Consider the following 18437-nt stretch of genomic DNA (forward strand, 5'->3'; position numbering starts at 1 on the left):
CAGTAAAGATAATGATGTGAAACAATAGCCAAGCTGTTTTACTGAACAGTGCACAAAACAGATTCCAATCCGAATTCAGGTACGAGATTGATTCTAGATAGATCCAATTTTTTTTCTTCTCTCTTGTTTTCTCACGCTTTTTTTTTCTTTTTCTTCTCCCTCTTTTCTTTTTTTTTCTTTCCTTTTTTCTCTCTTTTTTTTCTTTATCTTCTTTTTCTCCCTCTTTCCAAGACAAACTAGATAAGATGCAGATTCGATCAGGCGAAGATGTGAGTGACCTCAACTATGATTATGACAATAAACAGTGCGTAGCACGTGGTGGAAATTGGTGGATTGGATGGTGGACAGCGGATGGGATAATGATGCAGCGACTGCGTGACTAATGTGAACAGAACTCGAAACTCTAAAGGAACTAGACACTAAGACCAGCAACTCGACACGGCGATGCAACCGATAATTCAATAATGCAAACAATGAATAGAAAATTGCAAAGGCTCAGACTAGCTTGGATAAAGGATGAACAGATCTAACTTTTTTTGTGGCTTTTTCTTGGACAATAGGTAAGAAAAAAATCTAATCTAAGAAAAACTGGAAATTCTCACCGAGCAACCTGAAAACTGATACCACTTGATAGAGGCAAAGGTGTCCCGTCTTTCGATGAGATGATGGATATCGCTTTGGTGGTAGTCGACTTTGACGATCCGACTACGAACGTGCGAGGACGTCGCGCCTTAGCAATCGCTAAACCAACTCCGAGAGGTTATTGACCACGCCGGAGCACGATCAACCTGACCACGAGGGTCTGTTTCCTGCGAGCAAACGAAGAACAAGCAAGAAACTAAGATTGTAATCTGGATATTGCGAATATAAGATGAAAGCTTTATTGATCAAGGTGGGGTTCTGTGACGCCTTTGTCTGGTCGTTGAACACAAACGAAGTACGCGAAGTTGCAGCCATGGCGAACTTTTAATCTAAACAAAACCCAAGGAAAAGCTATTAGATGGATCTACTTATATAGGAGCAAGGGGTGGCGGCCAAGGAGGTGGGAGGACGTCCCAAGGCAGCCTAAAACTAAATCTAGGTCGTACAAGGCCAATGGGCCCAAGTGGAGGTGATGTAACACCTTTGGACTTGTAGTTTGACTCGGATTCTGCTGCAGCATCAGATTGTTTCGTCCACAACTCAAAGCTCCGGACGAATTTGAAGGTGATTCCAATTGGGTTGGAAAGTGCACGAAATCTAGTTTCCAACAAAAAAAGAATCACCCAATTCGGAGTCCGTATGAAAAACTTGTGTGCATTTTGAGTCAGGTATGTCTGTGCAGTCCGAATCTGAATACAGAACGTGAGAGACTTGGACTCTATCTTCTCTTGGGCCAAAAGTGACGTGAGAGAACTTTTTGGACAGCAAATAAACATCTCTTTCTTCCTTATCTTCATATGTTGATTGTACAAATGTCCCATACACCTGCAATTAGACAAAACACAAAAGTGTGTGAAGTATTTTTGTTCTGGATAACATAAATAGATTATTGAATAGTTTGCACTAGAAATCACCTGACAAATATGCATATATGCAATATTTTTGGTCATATCCAAGGTAGTCATGTCCTCATCATCCTCCCCTTCTTGAAAATAAAGCCGTCCTCAGCGTTGCTTAATCTGAAATGTGGCTAACAAAAGAGACAAGGTGTACATGTTGTATATGTATATGTCATCCATTTTTACTTCCCTTGATTTTTGCATATATGACACATGAATAGATGAGTAACTTGCATAGTTCATAAAATCTAAAGCCAAAAAATTAGCACAAGAAGTAGAAGGCATGAAAATATTGCAACTCAGTTTGCACATATAAGTGAAGCTCTTATTCATTTCAAAAGGTTGACAATGTTCATCATTAAACCATCCCAACATTGGTGAATAAACCTTACTTGCATCAAATTTACATGCTACAACATGCTTAAATAAGCAAACATGCAATAAGTCATTCAACACAGAATCATCACCAAGATTAGAGGTCATATCAAAATGATTAAACATTGGTTCTTTTGCATCAATAGTTAATTCCATGGGTGCACTCAAAATTGTTGGTATTTCAGTTGTTTGATCACATGGCAAAGTCAAATTATCAACGTAGTCCTCTAAAATAGGTGGTGTGATCAAAGTAGTGGGTAGCTCATCAGATGGTGCATTCAAATTGACAAGGCATTCATCATTCTCATGTAGAGATGGAAGATCAGTACCTTTGTCATTACCTCTTATGATCAACTCAGATGATGTAGCCACTCTCGGGGGCGATGTGTCACATGGTGGAGGTGATGTAGTCCTGACAACAACGGATGTGGTTGTCATAGTATGCCTAGTAGTTGAAGGAACAATAATATCAACTCTTGGAATGTGCACCGTGCGCTTGTTCTCGTGGCCAACACGTCGTTTTATTTCCTGTTCAGCTTTGCAAGCAAGATGAAAGAAATGGTCCATAGGATAACACTCTTCATGAATTAGTATCTCTTGAATATCACGGTTTAATCCTCCCCAAAATCTATCCATAAAATCATCTTCACTTTCTTCTAAAGAGGAATGCAACAAGGTAGTTTGTAAATCATCATAATATTTTGTTACAGTTTCACTACCTTGTTTTAAGTGTTGCAACTTCTTAATCATGTCACGAGTATAATAAGCAGGGACGAAAGTATGTCGCATGGCAAGTTTCAAATCATCCCAAGTAGTAGGTATATAATCAGGGTGTAACCGACAATATTCACTCCACCAAACACAAGCATAACCAGTGAAAGAACCAACCGCAACCTTAACCTTTCATGTTCATTGAAATTATGGGAAGCAAATATATTTTTTATGTCGAACTCCCATTCAATATATAAAGCAGGTTTAAAACGGCCATTAAATGGTGGTATAGATACATTAACCTGATCATGTGCATTTGGATGTTTGTGCACCTCTCGTGACGGTTGTGGTATTTGCAAAGGTGGTGGCACGTCTCCCGCGATCGACAAAGCCCATGAATTGACTCTGGATCCTGTCATGATTAGTAGAACAAGAAACAAAACCCAAAAATAATGTTCCTATAACTACTAGGATGTGGTGGTAAAACGCTCACAGTAAAGCAAATATCAATGTCTTACAAGTTCTTACCATGCAGCAGGCGGTGATCGGCAACCAGCGGTGTCAAGTAACTCCGAATATTGAGTAAAGCGATTGCCAGGGGAGCGTACGTATACACGGTGTAGAAATATGTGGAACTGGGTTGGCTATATATGGTAGCAAAAGATTAGCAATAATCAATTCAAAGATGCAATGTTGAATAAACGCTCAACGACGGTACTGTGCTGGTCCTAGGCTAGACCGGACTAGAGACGCGAGCCTAGAACACTAATGAGGTCACGGCGTAGCACAACTAGCATCAATGAAGGATACTAAGTAGCTCTTGACAGCAAGATATAAGTGAAGATCACAACGGCAGTGAAGATAATGATGAAAAACAACTGCCAAGCAGGATATACAACAACTCTCTCTCCAACTTTCCTCTTGAAAAGTTTGAGACAATTTTCTGATAAATTCTTTCAAAGAATGCTACTAACTCAAGCTTTCCAATGCAAAAAGAATCACTCAATTCCGAGTTGATATGAGGAGTCAAAGATAGGGGTGTCCCGATCTTTCGATGAGATGATAACTATCGATTTGGTGGAGACGACTTTGACGATCCGACTACAAACGTGCACGACGTTGCACCTTAGCAATCGCTAAACCAACTCCGAGAGGTTATTGACCACGCCGGAGCACAATCAACCTGACCACGAAGGTCTATTCCTGCAAGCAATCGAAGAACAAGCAAGAATATGATAAATGCAATCTGAATATTGCGAGTATATATGAAGTATTGATAAAGGTGGGGATCCGTAAGCGGTCTTGGTCTGGTCGTTGGACACAAACGAAGTACACGAAGTTGCAATGGCTAACTTTTAACTAAACAAATCCCAAGGAAAAGCTACTAGATGGATCTACTTATATAGGAGCAAGGGGTGGCGGCCAAGGAGGTGGGAGGACGTCCCAAGGCAGCCTAAAACTAAATCTAGGTCGTACAAGGCCAATGGGCCCAAGTGGAGGTGATGTAACACCTTTGGACTTGTAGTTTGACTCGGATTCTGCTGCAGCATCAGATTATTTCGTCCACAACTCAACGCTCCGGACGAATTTGAAGGTGATTCCAATTGGGTTGGAAAGTGCACGAAATCTAGTTTCCAACAAAAAAAGAATCACCCAATTCGAAGTCCGTATGAAAAACTTGTGTGCGTTTTGAGTCAGGTGTGTCTGTGCAGTCCGAATCTGAATCCAGAACGTGAGAGACTTGGACTCTATCTTCTCTTGGGCCAAAAGTGACGTGAGAGAACTTTTTGGACAGCAAATAAACATCTCTTTCTTCCTTATCTTCATATGTGGATTGTACAAATGTCCCATACACCTGCAATTAGACAAAACACAAAAGTGTGTGAAGTATTTTTGTTCTGGATAACATAAATAGATTATTGAATAGTTTGCACTAGAAATCACCTCACAAATATGCATATATGCAATATTTTTGGTCATATCCAAGGTAGTCATGTCCTCATCATCCTCCCCTTCTTGAAAATAAAGTCGTCCTCGGCGTTGCTTAATCTGAAATGTGGCTAACAAAAGAGACAAGGTGTACATGTTGTATATGTATATGTCATCCATTTTTACTTCCCTTGATTTTTGCATATATGACACATGAATAGATGAGTAACTTGCATAGTTCATAAAATCTAAAGCCAAAAAATTAGCACAAGAAGTAGAAGGCATGAAAATATTGCAACTCAGGTTGCACATATAAGTGAAGCTCTTATTCATTTCAAAAGATTGACAATGTTCATCATTAAACCATCCCAACATTGGTGAATAAACCTTACTTGCATCAAATTTACATGCTACAACATGCTTAAATAAGCAAACATGCAATAAGTCATTTAACACAGAATCATCACCAAGATTAGAGGTCATATCAAAATGATTAAACATTGGTTCTTTTGCATCAATAGTTAATTCAATGGGTGCACTCAAAATTGTTGGTATTTCAGTTGTTTGATCACATGGCAAAGTCAAATTATCAACGTAGTCCTCTAAAATAGGTGGTGTGATCAAAGTAGTGGGTAGCTCATCAGATGGTGCATTCAAATGGACAAGGCATTCATCATTCTCATGTAGAGATGGAAGATCAGTACCTTTGTCATTACCTCTTATGATCAACTCAGATGATGTAGCCACTCTCGGGGGCGATGTGTCACATGGTGGAGGTAATGTAGTCCTGACAACAACGGATGTGGTTGTCATAGTATGCCTAGTAGTTGAAGGAACAATCATATCAACTCTTGGAATGTGCACCGTGCGCTTGTTCTCCTCGTGGCCAACACGTCGTTTTATTTCCTGTTCAGCTTTGCAAGCAAGATGAAACAAATGGTCCATAGGATAACACTCTTCATGAATTAGTATCTCTTGAATATCACGGTTTAATCCTACCCAAAATCTATCCATAAAATCATCTTCACTTTCTTCTAAAGAGGAATGCAACAAGGTAGTTTGTAAATCATCATAATATTTTGTTACAGTTTCACTACCTTGTTTTAAGTGTTGCAACTTCTTAATCATGTCACGAGTATAATAAGCAGGGACGAAAGTATGTCGCATGGCAAGTTTCAAATCATCCCAAGTAGTAGGTATATAATCAGGGTGTAACCGACAATATTCACTCCACCAAACCAAAGCATAACCAGTGAAAGAACCAACCGCAACCTTAACCTTTTTATGTTTATTGAAATTATGGGAAGCAAATATATTTTTTATGTCGAACTCCCATTCAATATATAAAGCAGGTTTAAAACGGCCATTAAATGGTGGTATAGATACATTAACCTGATCATGTGCATTTGGATGTTTGTGCACCTCTCATGACGGTTGTGGTATTTACAAAGGTGGTGGCATGTCTCCCGCGATCGACAAAGCCCATGAATTGACTCTGGATCCTGTCATGATTAGTAGAACAAGAAATAAAACCCAAAAATAATGTTCCTATAACTACTAGGATGTGGTGGTAAAACGCTCACAGTAAAGCAAATATCAATGTCTTACAAGTTCTTACCATGCAGCAGGCGGTGATCGGCAACCAGCAGTGTCAAGTAACTCCGAATATTGAGTAAAGCGATTGCCAGGGGAGCATACGTATACACGGTGTAGAAATATGTGGAGCTGGGTTGGCTATATATGGTAGCAAAAGATTAGCAATAATCAATTCAAAGATGCAATGTTGAATAAACGCTCAACAACGGTACTGTGCTGGTCCTAGGCTAGACTGAACTAGAGACGCGAGCCTAGAACACTAATGAGGTCACGTCGTAGCACAACTAGCATCAATGAAGGATACTAAGTAGCTCTGGACAGCAAGATATAAGTGAAGATCACAACGGCAGTAAAGATAATGATGTGAAACAACAGCCAAGCAAGATATATCAACAACTTTGTCTCCAACTTTCCTCTGAAAAAGTTTGTGCCGATTTTTTTGATTTTTTTTCTCTTTTTTTTCCTCACACTTTTTTTTCTTTCTCTCCTTTTTTTTCTCTGACTTTTTTTTCTCCTTTTTTTTCTCTCGTTTTTTTCTCTCTCTTTTTTCTCCCTCTTTCCAAAACAAACTAGATAAGATGCAGATTGGATCAAGTGAAGATGTGAACGATCTCAACTATTATTATGACATTGAATGGTGGGTAGCACGTGGTGGAAATTGATGGATGGGTGGTGGACAGCGGAAGAGATAATGATGCAGCGGTGGTGTGACTAATGTGAACAGAACTCGAAACTCTAAACGAACTAGACACTAAGACCAGCAACTCGACACGATGATGCAACCGATAATTCAACTATGCAAGCAATGAAAAGAAAATTGCAAAGGCTCAGACTGGCTTGGACCAAGGATGAATAGATCTAACTCTTTTTTGTGGCTTTTTCTTGGACGATAGGTAAGAAAATAAATCTAATCTAGGAAAACTGGAAATTCTCACCGAGCAACCTGAAAACTGATACCACTTGATAGAGGTGGGGTGTCCCGATCTTTCGATGAGATGATAACTATCGATTTGGTGGAGACGACTTTGACGATCCGACTACAAACGTGCAACGACGTTGTGCCTTAGCAATCGCTAAACCAACTCCGAGAGGTTATTGACCACGCCGGAGCATGATCAACCTGACCACGAAGGTCTATTCCTGCAAGCAATCGAAGAACAAGCAAGAATATGATAAAAGCAATCTGAATATCGCGAATATGTATGAAGTATTGATAATGGTGGGGATCCGAAAAGTGGTCTTGGTCTGGTCGTTGGACACAAACGAAGCACATGAAGTTGCAATGGCTAACTTTTAACTAAACAAATCCCAAGGAAAAGCTACTAGATGGATCTACTTATATAGGAGCAAGGGGTGGCGGCCAAGGAGGTGGGAGGACGTCCCAAGGCAGCCTAAAACTAAATCTAGGTCGTACAAGGCCAATGGGCCCAAGTGGAGGTGATGTAACACCTTTGGACTTGTAGTTTGACTCGGATTCTGCTGCAGCATCAGATTGTTTCGTCCACGACTCAACGCTCCGGACGAATTTGAAGGTGATTCCAATTGGGTTGGAAAGTGCACGAAATCTAGTTTCCAACAAAAAAAGAATCACCCAATTCGGAGTCCGTATGAAAAACTTGTGTGCGTTTTGAGTCAGGTATGTCTGTGCAGTCCGAATCTGAATCCAGAACGTGAGAGACATGGACTCTATCTTCTCTTGGGCCAAAAGTGACGTGAGAGAACTTTTTGGACAGCAAATAAACATCTCTTTCTTCCTTATCTTCATATGTGGATTGTACAAATGTCCCATACACCTGCAATTAGACAAAACACAAAAGTGTGTGAAGTATTTTTGTTCTGGATAACATAAATAGATTATTGAATAGTTTGCACTAGAAATCACCTGACAAATATGCATATATGCAATATTTTTGGTCATATCCAAGGTAGTCATGTCCTCATCAGTTCATCAAGGATTTAATTCTTTCTCGAAGTGCTCATCAAGATTCTTTTCAGAGGAGCTCAAGTATTCTTCATCTTGCAATCCGGAGTGCAATTCTTTTACCTTATCTTTTGAGGTGGTGCTATGTCATTCTTTATAATTTTCCTTCGTGTTTCATGTTTCAAAAGTTATCAAGAATGAGGTATTTTAAATCCACCAATCTCTTCGTTGGAGTTATCTTGTGTCATGTTTCACCTATAGCCTTCCGTAAAGATTGTTGCTATTTATGGTGCTCATAAATGACCCAAATTCTTCATTTATCCTCCCGGTGAAATAAGCTTCTCGTCTCCTTGTTCATATCAATCCAATTTATTGTTTCCATTAGTGGCAGGTTGTCACCTCATAATCTTGAGATGTTTTCTATAAGTTCATATCAAGCTTATCCTTTTCGTTGTTGGTTTTCCAACAACTTCGTTATAACTTTCTTGGAAGGGTGATCTTCAAGCTCATTTGTGGCATAAGTTTACCTTTTCTTCTCCATCTTTTCATTCCAATGATCTATCTTCTAATCTCTCTTATGGAGGCATTGTGATGTTTCTCTCTTCACTCATCTTCTCTAAGTGTGAGGATCGTGTTCTCTTCATGCTTTTGCAGTTAACCAGAGTGTTGTGCCCTGCTCAAGTTCTTTTCATCTTATCAAGTTTCATATCACTTCTCAACCGGAGTGCTACCCGAAATTGGTTCTTTCTTGTTCCTCTTTCTTAACGGAGTGCTTTCAACTTTGTTCATCTTCGTTGTTTTCTTTCTTTCAAGTTGTTCAACGTCGCAAGTTTCTTTGGTTTCACTCGTGTCAAAGAAGCAACTTAGTTTTACCTCTTCTCTTTCTCTTCTGTTTTCCTCCGGTGCCATCTAGATCTCGGGACGAGATCCTCTCGTAGTGGTGGAGTGTTGTGACGCCCCAAGACCGGAGCTTCAGACGCCTTCCATTATTTTCCGAGTTTCGTCATGTGAGTTGTTGGTTTGTTGCATTCATCTTTGCATCTTGTGCATTGCATCATGTCATCATGCCATCATGTCACTAATCTTTGCATCTCAACTCAACTAAATAAATTGCATAGATCTTTCGATCTATTTAAAGTGAGGGAATTCACGTGGTGATTTTCTTTACATCATATACCCCAATATTAGGGAGCTATATTAAATATTCCAATAATTTGGTTTCACCCATAAACACACTTGCAAAATATCCCAATACCTTTGTTATCTTAATTCTTGGTCTCCAACATTGCCATTTATTCTTTCATCATATTCCGGAGCTCCACCAAAAATTGAAACATTTTTGGACACCTCTAATTCCTTGTCCTTGTTCAAACCATTTGAATTAAATTCAAATGACTTTGAAATAAATTCTTGCAATCATGCCTCTCCTATTTTCGTGGACCGTGCACATTTTTACGAGTCCGTGAAAGTTATCCACATGTCCAACCTTTTCCCCTAACCTCTCTTTCTTTTCTTTCATATCTCTGTTTTGTTTTTTTCTTTTGTTCTTTAGAGTGAGAGAGAGAGTCAGCCCAGCCGGCCTATAGGCCCATCCAGCAGGTCGGCCTCTAGGGCCCATCCCTAGGCCCAACCAGCCGCCGGCCTCCCTAGGCCAAACTCTAGTGCCGGCCCACCTAACTGCTCTAACCCTAGCCCGACACCCTCTCCCTCGTTTCCCTCCAGTGCGCCGCCACCACCCATGACAACACGAGCCTCGCTCGATCCCCTCGCACACCCCTTCTCTCGATCCCTACTCCTCCTATCTTCCACCTCGAGCCAAGGGACGAGCCCCCGCGCCCGATCGCCCCAGCACCGCGGCGACGACCGAGCCGTCCCCGACAAGCCCCTTCTTCTCCTCCACCTCTATGCGCATCCCCCGCTCACGCCAGGCCGAGTCCTCTGCATCGCTGGCCGCCGGCGACCGGGGCCGCAGTGCGTGTCCTTCCCGTCCCTGCCGTCTCTGCTACCGGATCGGGCCGGCTCTGCCCTCGTCCCGATCCCCTCCTACCCATGCTTACCTCCCGCCGCAGTGCCTCATCTCTGCTTCGATCAACCGCATGAAGCTGCTACCGCCGCTTCTTCGCTGAATCGCCTGAGTTCGACCAGCAGGCCATCGCAGTGCCATCTTGCCTCCTCCTCCGTTTTCTGCTTGCCCTGGACCTCCCCTGCAAGCTCTTGCCGCTGCGCCGAATCCCTGCTACCGCCGATGCTTCGCTGGATCGCTTCGCCGCGCCAAGTCCTTGCCATTGGCCTTCCCTGCACACTGCTCGCCTCCTCTGCTCCGCTTCTGCATTAGGACGAGTCCCTGCCTCTACCTCCCGCCAAGTTCGGGTGACCCATGTTCAAGACGCCAAGACCCCTTCGTGGGTTTTCGCCAAATTCGGCCACCGATGAACCGATGGCTTTTTGCCTTGCTTGGATACGCAAGACCTTTCTGAACATTGCAAGTTGCATGACACAATGACAATGGGTTCGACGCACATGCGCCAAGTTCCACTACCGTCGCTCTGTTTCGACAAGACAATGTGTACCGCGACGCCCGGAGACCCTGGATGCACCAAGTTCCTCTTCGGACATGTACAACTACCATCCCATGCAGGACACCAAGTACCACGACGACCATCGATATGTACCCCTACACCGCACCGAAACACCGAGTTCCTCGCCGTGACCCCGAACATCTACGGAAACTCGTGCAATGATAAACATGTACCACTACCGTCACCGAGATCGCGAGAACCTCTACCGTCGACCCTAGAGCGTGCGAGAACGGCTACTTCCACTACCGCCATCGCGAGAACGTCTACTTCCTCTACTTTGCACCGAATGAGAACTGTCCCGCTTGCACGCTTCGAAGGTATAACCCCGAGACGACGTCCGTGAACGAATGCTTGCGATGTTTGAGATGCTCGTGTTTGCACCGTGTCCAAATTGTCACTCGTTTCCTTGCCGCCAACTCGTGGGACACCCAGAATCCGGGAGCGCCCCACCATCTTGTGCATGCTTCCGCACACTTCTCCTTTACATCGGTATCTCAATCGAGTTACCGGAACCGGAATGCTCCCGTGGCACCGTTTTCGTTATCGTTGCCATGGCACCCATTTCCTTTCCACCACGGTGACAAATGCTCCATAATGCTCTTGTCAACTTTTAATAAAAATTGCATAAACCTGTCATGCCATCCGCATCATGATAACAACAATTAAAATGTTTAGATTGTTGTTGCAATAAATTACTAAGGCATATGTGGATTTACCAGATTCGTTATTTGTTATATCCGGTCCCATTTAAATTATTTAGATGGTGTAGTTTTGTTATGCCTCACCTCTTGCCACGTTAACCAACATTTAATATTGTTGAGTACCTAAACGGGAGAGAAATAAATAATTGATGTGGTGTTTCGTCAATATGCAACCCGTTGCATATTGAGCTCCACTAAATTTGTAGTTTTGGTTGTTGCACTTTGCCATGTTATGCATATTTAAACCGGACATGCATCATACTTGGTTGTGCATCATGCCATGTTTATGTGATGGTTGTTTACTATGTTGTTTGCTTCTTTCCAGTGTTGCTTCTTCGGGTTAGTTCCGATAATGTCGCGTTTGTGAGGATCCATTCGACTACGCCCGTTTGTCTTCTTCATGGACTTGTTCTTCTTCCTTGCAGGATCTCAGGCAAGATGACCATACCCTCGAAATCACTTCTATCTTCGCTTGCTAGTTGCTCTCTCTATTGCTATGCCTTTGCCGCGATACCTAATACTTGCTTTATCATGCCTCCCATATTGCTAAGCCAAGCCTCTAACCCACCTTGTCCTAGCAGACCATTGTTTGGCTATGTTACCCCTTTGCTCAGCCCCTCTTATAGCGTTGTTAGTTGCAGGTGAAGATTGGTGTTGTTCCTTTTTGGAACATGGATATTTGTTGGGATTTTACAATATGTCTTATTTTATTAATGCATCTATATACTTGGTAAAGGGTGGAAGGCTCGGCCTTATGCCTGGTGTTTTGTTCCACTCTTGCCGCCCTAGTTTCCGTCATACCGGTGTTATGTTCCTTGATTTTGCGTTCCTTACACGGTTGGGTTATAATGGGAACCCCTTGACAGTTCGCCTTGAATAAAACTCCTCCAGCAAGGCCCAACCATGGTTTTACCATTTGCCACCTAGCCTTTTTTTCCCTTGGGTCGGCCAACCCAAGGGTCATCTTTATTTTAAACCCCCGGGGCAGTGCTCCTCTGAGTGTTGGTTCAAACTAGAGCACCGTGCAGGGCCATCCCTTGGCAACTTGGGTTACGTCGGCTCCTGTATGCATAGCTTATCCGATGTGCCGTGAGAACGAGATATGTGCAACTCCTATCGGGATTTGTCGGCACAGCGGGTGGTCTTGCTGGTCTTGTTTTACCATTGTTGAGATGTCTTGTAACCGGGATTCCGAGTCTGATCAGGTTGTCTTGGGAGAAGGAATATCCTTAGTTGACCGTGAGAGCTTGTGGTGGGCTAAGTTGGGACACTCCTGCAGGGTTATGAACTTTCGAAAGCCGTGCCCGCGGTTATGGGCAGATGGGAATTTGTTAATGTCCCGTTGTAGAGAACTTGACACTTGACTTAAATTAAAATGCATCAACCGCGTGTGTAGCCGTGATGGCATCTTTCCGGCGAAGTCCGCGAAGTGAACACGGTGTTGGAGTTATGCTTGAACGTAAGTAGTCTAGGATCACTTCTTGATCATAGATTCCCGACCGTGCTTTGCCTTCTCTTCTCGCTCTCTTTTGCGTAAGTTAGCCACCATATATGCTAGTGCATGCTGGAGCTTCACCTCACATACCTTTTACCTACCCATAAGCTTAAATAGTCTTGATCGCGAGGGTGTGAGATTGCTGAGTCCCCGTGACTCACAGATACTTCCAAATAGTTGCAGGTGCCGATGATACGAGTGCAGATGCCGCAGCTGAGCTCAAGTCGGAGATCGATGAAGATCGTGTGCATTGAGTTGTTTCGTTTCTAGTTGATCAGTAGTGGAGCTCAGTCGGGGCGATCGGGGATCTACCATTAGGGGTCGTCTTTCTTTATTTGGTTCCGTAGTCGAACCTTGATTGTATCTGGATGATGTAATGCTATATTTATGTTTTGTGTGAAGTGGCGATTGTAAGCCAACTTTGTACCTCTTTCTTACTTTGTACATGGGATGTGTAAAGAACCCCTCTTGCGACATGCCTACAATGCAGTTATGCCTCTAAGTCGTACTCCGACACGTGGGAGATATAGCCGCATCGTGGGTGTTACAGGAACAATCACAAATTGATAGAGGCAAAGGTGTCCCGTCTTTCGATGAGATGATGGATATCGCTTTGGTGGAAGTCGACTTTGACGATCCGACTACGAACGTGCGAGGACGTCGCGCCTTAGCAATCGCTAAACCAACTCCGAGAGGTTATTGACCACGCCGGAGCACGATCAACCTGACCACGAGGGTCTGTTTCCTGCGAGCAAACGAAGAACAAGCAAGAAACTAAGATTGCAATCTGGATATTGCGAATATAAGATGAAAGCTTTATTGATCAAGGTGGGGTTCTGTGACGCCTTTGTCTGGTCGTTGAACACAAACGAAGTACGCGAAGTTGCAGCTATGGCGAACTTTAATCTAAACAAAACCCAAAGTCTAAACAGTGCCCTAAGGGCTGTATATATGGAGGAAGAGAGGGGAATTTCGTGGCCCTTGGTGGAGGGGTCCGAAATCAACCCTATCTCTTGTTTCCCCACACATACGGACTCTAGAAATAGCCTATACTTATGTATTTCGAAATTACATGGGCCTGGCCCAATAAAAAGGTGACGCAGCACCTATAATAGCCTCGGGACGAAATTTATGAAGTGGCATCTTGTATATTTCGTCCAAGGCTTCATGCACCCATTATGGTGGCTTCAAAGTCCTGAAATCATCACTTGTAACTCCGTTCTTGTTCCCCTTGCGCATGGCATCATCTCCATGCTTGTTCTTGCCCCAATGTTCATCCTTCTCCAAGCTAGGCCCTTCATTTGTAAGCAAAACAAATGTATCCAATTTAGGTAACATCATATTCTCATGAACATTAGAATCATTACCAAGAAACGAAAGTACCTGATAATTTAATTGGCGTGCGCGGGCTCTAGTAATTGGTCCCGTATATGTAGCAGTAGGGGCTGTGGGTGTAACAATGGTATTGATGTCCTCATCACAAATTACAGATACATTGGAGACATATCACATACTGATAGAGGCGGAGGTGTCCCTTCTTTCGATGAGATGATGGATATCGCTTTGGTGGAAGTCGACTTTGACGATCCGACTACGAACGTGCGAGGACGTCGCGCCTTAGCAATCGCTAAACCAACTCCGAGAGGTTATTGACCACGCCGGAGCACGATCAACCTGACCACGAGGGTCTGTTTCCTGCGAGCAAACGAAGAACAAGCAAGAAACTAAGATTGCAATCTGGATATTGCGAATATAAGATGAAAGCTTTATTGATCAAGGTGGGGTTCTGTGACGCCTTTGTCTGGTCGTTGAACACAAACGAAGTACGCGAAGTTGCAGCTATGGCGAACTTTTAATCTAAACAAAACCCAAGGAAAAGCTACTAGATGGATCTACTTATATAGGAGCAAGGGGTGGCGGCCAAGGAGGTGGGAGGACGTCCCAAGGCAGCCTAAAACTAAATCTAGGTCGTACAAGGCCAATGGGCCCAAGTGGAGGTGATGTAACACCTTTGGACTTGTAGTTTGACTCGGATTCTGCTGCTGCATCAGATTGTTTCGTCCACAACTCAACGCTCCGGACGAATTTGAAGGTGATTCCAATTGGGTTGGAAAGTGCACGAAATCTAGTTTCCAACAAAAAAAGAATCACCCAATTCGGAGTCCGTATGAAAAACTTGTGTGCGTTTTGAGTCAGGTATATCTGCGCAGTCCGAATCTGAATCCAGAACGTGAGAGACTTGGACTCTATCTTCTCTTGGGCCAAAAGTGACGTGAGAGAACTTTTTGGACAGCAAATAAATATCTCTTTCTTCCTTATCTTCATATGTGGATTGTACAAATGTCCCATACACCTGCAATTAGACAAAACACAAAAGTGTGTGAAGTATTTTTGTTCTCGATAACATAAATAGATTATTGAATAGTTTGCACTAGAAATCACCTGACAAATATGCATATATGCAATATTTTTGGTCATATCCAAGGTAGTCATGTCCTCATCATCCTCCCCTTCTTGAAAATAAAGCCGTCCTCGGCGTTGCTTAATCTGAAATGTGGCTAACAAAAGAGACAAGGTGTACATGTTGTATATGTATATGTCATCCATTTTTACTTCCCTTGATTTTTGCATAGATGACACATGAATAGATGAGTAACTTGCATAGTTCATAAAATCTAAAGCCAAAAAATTAGCACAAGAAGTAGAAGGCATGAAAATATTGCATCTCAGTTTGCACATATAAGTGAAGCTCTTATTCATTTCAAAAGATTGACAATGTTCATCATTAAACCATCCCAACATTGGTGAATAAACCTTACTTGCATCAAATTTACATGCTACAACATGCTTAAATAAGCAAACATGCAATAAGTCATTCAATACAGAATCATCACCAAGATTAGAGGTCATATCAAAATGATTAAACATTGGTTCTTTTGCATCAATAGTTAATTCAATGAGTGCACTCAAAATTGTTGGTATTTCAGTTGTTTGATCACATGGCAAAGTCAAATTATCAACGTAGTCCTCTAAAATAGGTGGTGTGATCAAAGTAGTGGGTAGCTCATCAGATGGTGCATTCAAATTGACAAGGCATTCATCATTCTCATGTAGAGATGGAAGATCAGTACCTTTGTCATTACCTCTTATGATCAACTCAGATGATGTAGCCACTCTCGGGGGCGATGTGTCACATGGTGGAGGTGATGTAGTCCTGACAACAACGGATGTGGTTGTCATAGTATGCCTAGTAGTTGAAGGAACAATCATATCAACTCTTGGAATGTGCACCGTGCGCTTGTTCTCCTCGTGGCCAACACGTCGTTTTATTTCCTGTTTAGCTTTGCAAGCAAGATGAAACAAATGGTCCATAGGATAACACTCTTCATGAATTAGTATCTCTTGAATATCACGGTTTAATCCTCCCCAAAATCTATCCATAAAATCATCTTCACTTTCTTGTAAAGAGGAATGCAACAAGGTAGTTTGTAAATCATCATAATATTTTGTTACAGTTTCACTACCTTGTTTTAAGTGTTGCAACTTCTTAATCATGTCACGAGTATAATAAGCAGGGACAAAAGTATGTCGCATGGCAAGTTTCAAATCATCCCAAGTAGTAGGTATATAATCAGGGTGTAACCGACAATATTCACTCCACCAAACCAAAGCATAACCAGTGAAAGAACCAACCGCAACCTTAACCTTTTTATGTTCATTGAAATTATGGGAAGCAAATATATTTTTTATGTCGAACTCCCATTCAATATATAAAGCAGGTTTAAAACGGCCATTAAATGGTGGTATAGATACATTAACCTGATCATGTGCATTTGGATGTTTGTGCACCTCTCGTGACGGTTGTGGTATTTGCAAAGGTGGTGACACGTCTCCCGCGATCGACAAAGCCCATGAATTGACTCTGGATCCTGTCATGATTAGTAGAACAAGAAACAAAACCCAAAAATAATGTTCCTATAACTACTAGGATGTGGTGGTAAAACGCTCACAGTAAAGCAAATATCAATGTCTTACAAGTTCTTACCATGCAGCAGGCGGTGATCGGCAACCAGCGGTGTCAAGTAACTCCGAATATTGAGTAAAGCGATTGCCAGGGGAGCGTACGTATACACGGTGTAGAAATATGTGGAGCTGGGTTGGCTAAATATGGTAGCAAAAGATTAGCAATAATCAATTCAAAGATGCAATGTTGAATAAACGCTCAACGACGGTACTGTGCTGGTCCTAGGCTAGACCGGACTAGATACGCGAGCCTAGAACACTAATGAGGTCACGGCGTAGCACAACTAGCATCAATGAAGGATACTAAGTAGCTCTTGACAGCAAGATATAAGTGAAGATAATGATGAAAAACAACTGCCAAGCAGGATATACAACAACTCTCTCTCCAACTTCCCTCTTAAAAAGTTTGAGCCAATTTTTTGGTAAATTCTTGCAAAGAATGCTACTAACTCAAGCTTTCCAATGCAAAAAGAATCACTCAATTCCGAGTTGATATGAGGAGTCAAAAAATTCTAAAACTGGCCTGAAAAATTGGAACAAGCTGTGTTCACGAACTTCAGAGGGAAAAAAAGACCTATTTAGAAGCCGATTTTGAGGTGTCAAATATTGAACTAGCTTCTGCAACTATTTAGATGCGGCTCGTCTCTAGCTTCAATTTGAGTACTCACGGAGCCAAAACGGACTTCGTATGAGGAAGATACACCTGTTTTACTGAACAGTGTGCAAAACAGATTCCAATCCGAATTCAGGTACGAGATTGATTCTAGATAGATTCAATTTTTTTCTCTCCTTTTTTTTCTCACGCTTTTTTTTTCTTCTCTCTCTTTTTCTTTTTTTTTCTTTCCTTTTTTCTCTTTTTTTTTCTCTCTCTTTTTTTTCTCCCTCTTTCCAAGACAAACTAGATAAGATGCAGATTGGATTAGGCGAAGATGTGAATGACCTCAACTATGATTATGACAATGAACAGTGCGTAGCACGTGGTGGAAATTAATAGATGGGATGATGGACGGCGGAAGGAATAATGATGCAGCGGCGGCGTGACTAATGTGAACAGAACTCGAAACTCTAAAGGAACTAGACACTAAGACCAGCAACTGACACGACGATGCAACTGATAATTCAACTATGCAAGCAATGAATAGAAAATTGCAAAGGCTCAGACTGGCTTGGATAAAGGATGAACAGATCTAACTTTTTTTTGTGGCTTTTTCTTGGACAATAGGTAAGAAAAAAATCTAATCTAGGAAAAACTGGAAATTCTCACCGAGCAACCTGAAAACTGATACCACTTGATAGAGGCGGAGGTGTCCCGTCTTTCGATGAGATGATGGATATCGCTTTGGTGGAAGTCGACTTTGACGATCCGACTACGAACGTGCGAGGACGTCGCGCCTTAGCAATCGCTAAACCAACTCCGAGAGGTTGTTGACCACGCCGGAGCACGATCAACCTGACCACGAGGGTCTGTTTCCTGCGAGCAAACGAAGAACAAGCAAGAAACTAAGATTGCAATCTGGATATTGCGAATATAAGATGAAAGCTTTATTGATCAAGGTGGGGTTCTGT

The sequence above is a fragment of the Triticum dicoccoides genome, chromosome 2A, assembly GCF_002162155.2.
Source record: "Triticum dicoccoides isolate Atlit2015 ecotype Zavitan chromosome 2A, WEW_v2.0, whole genome shotgun sequence".
Taxonomy (NCBI): Eukaryota; Viridiplantae; Streptophyta; class Magnoliopsida; order Poales; family Poaceae; genus Triticum; species Triticum dicoccoides.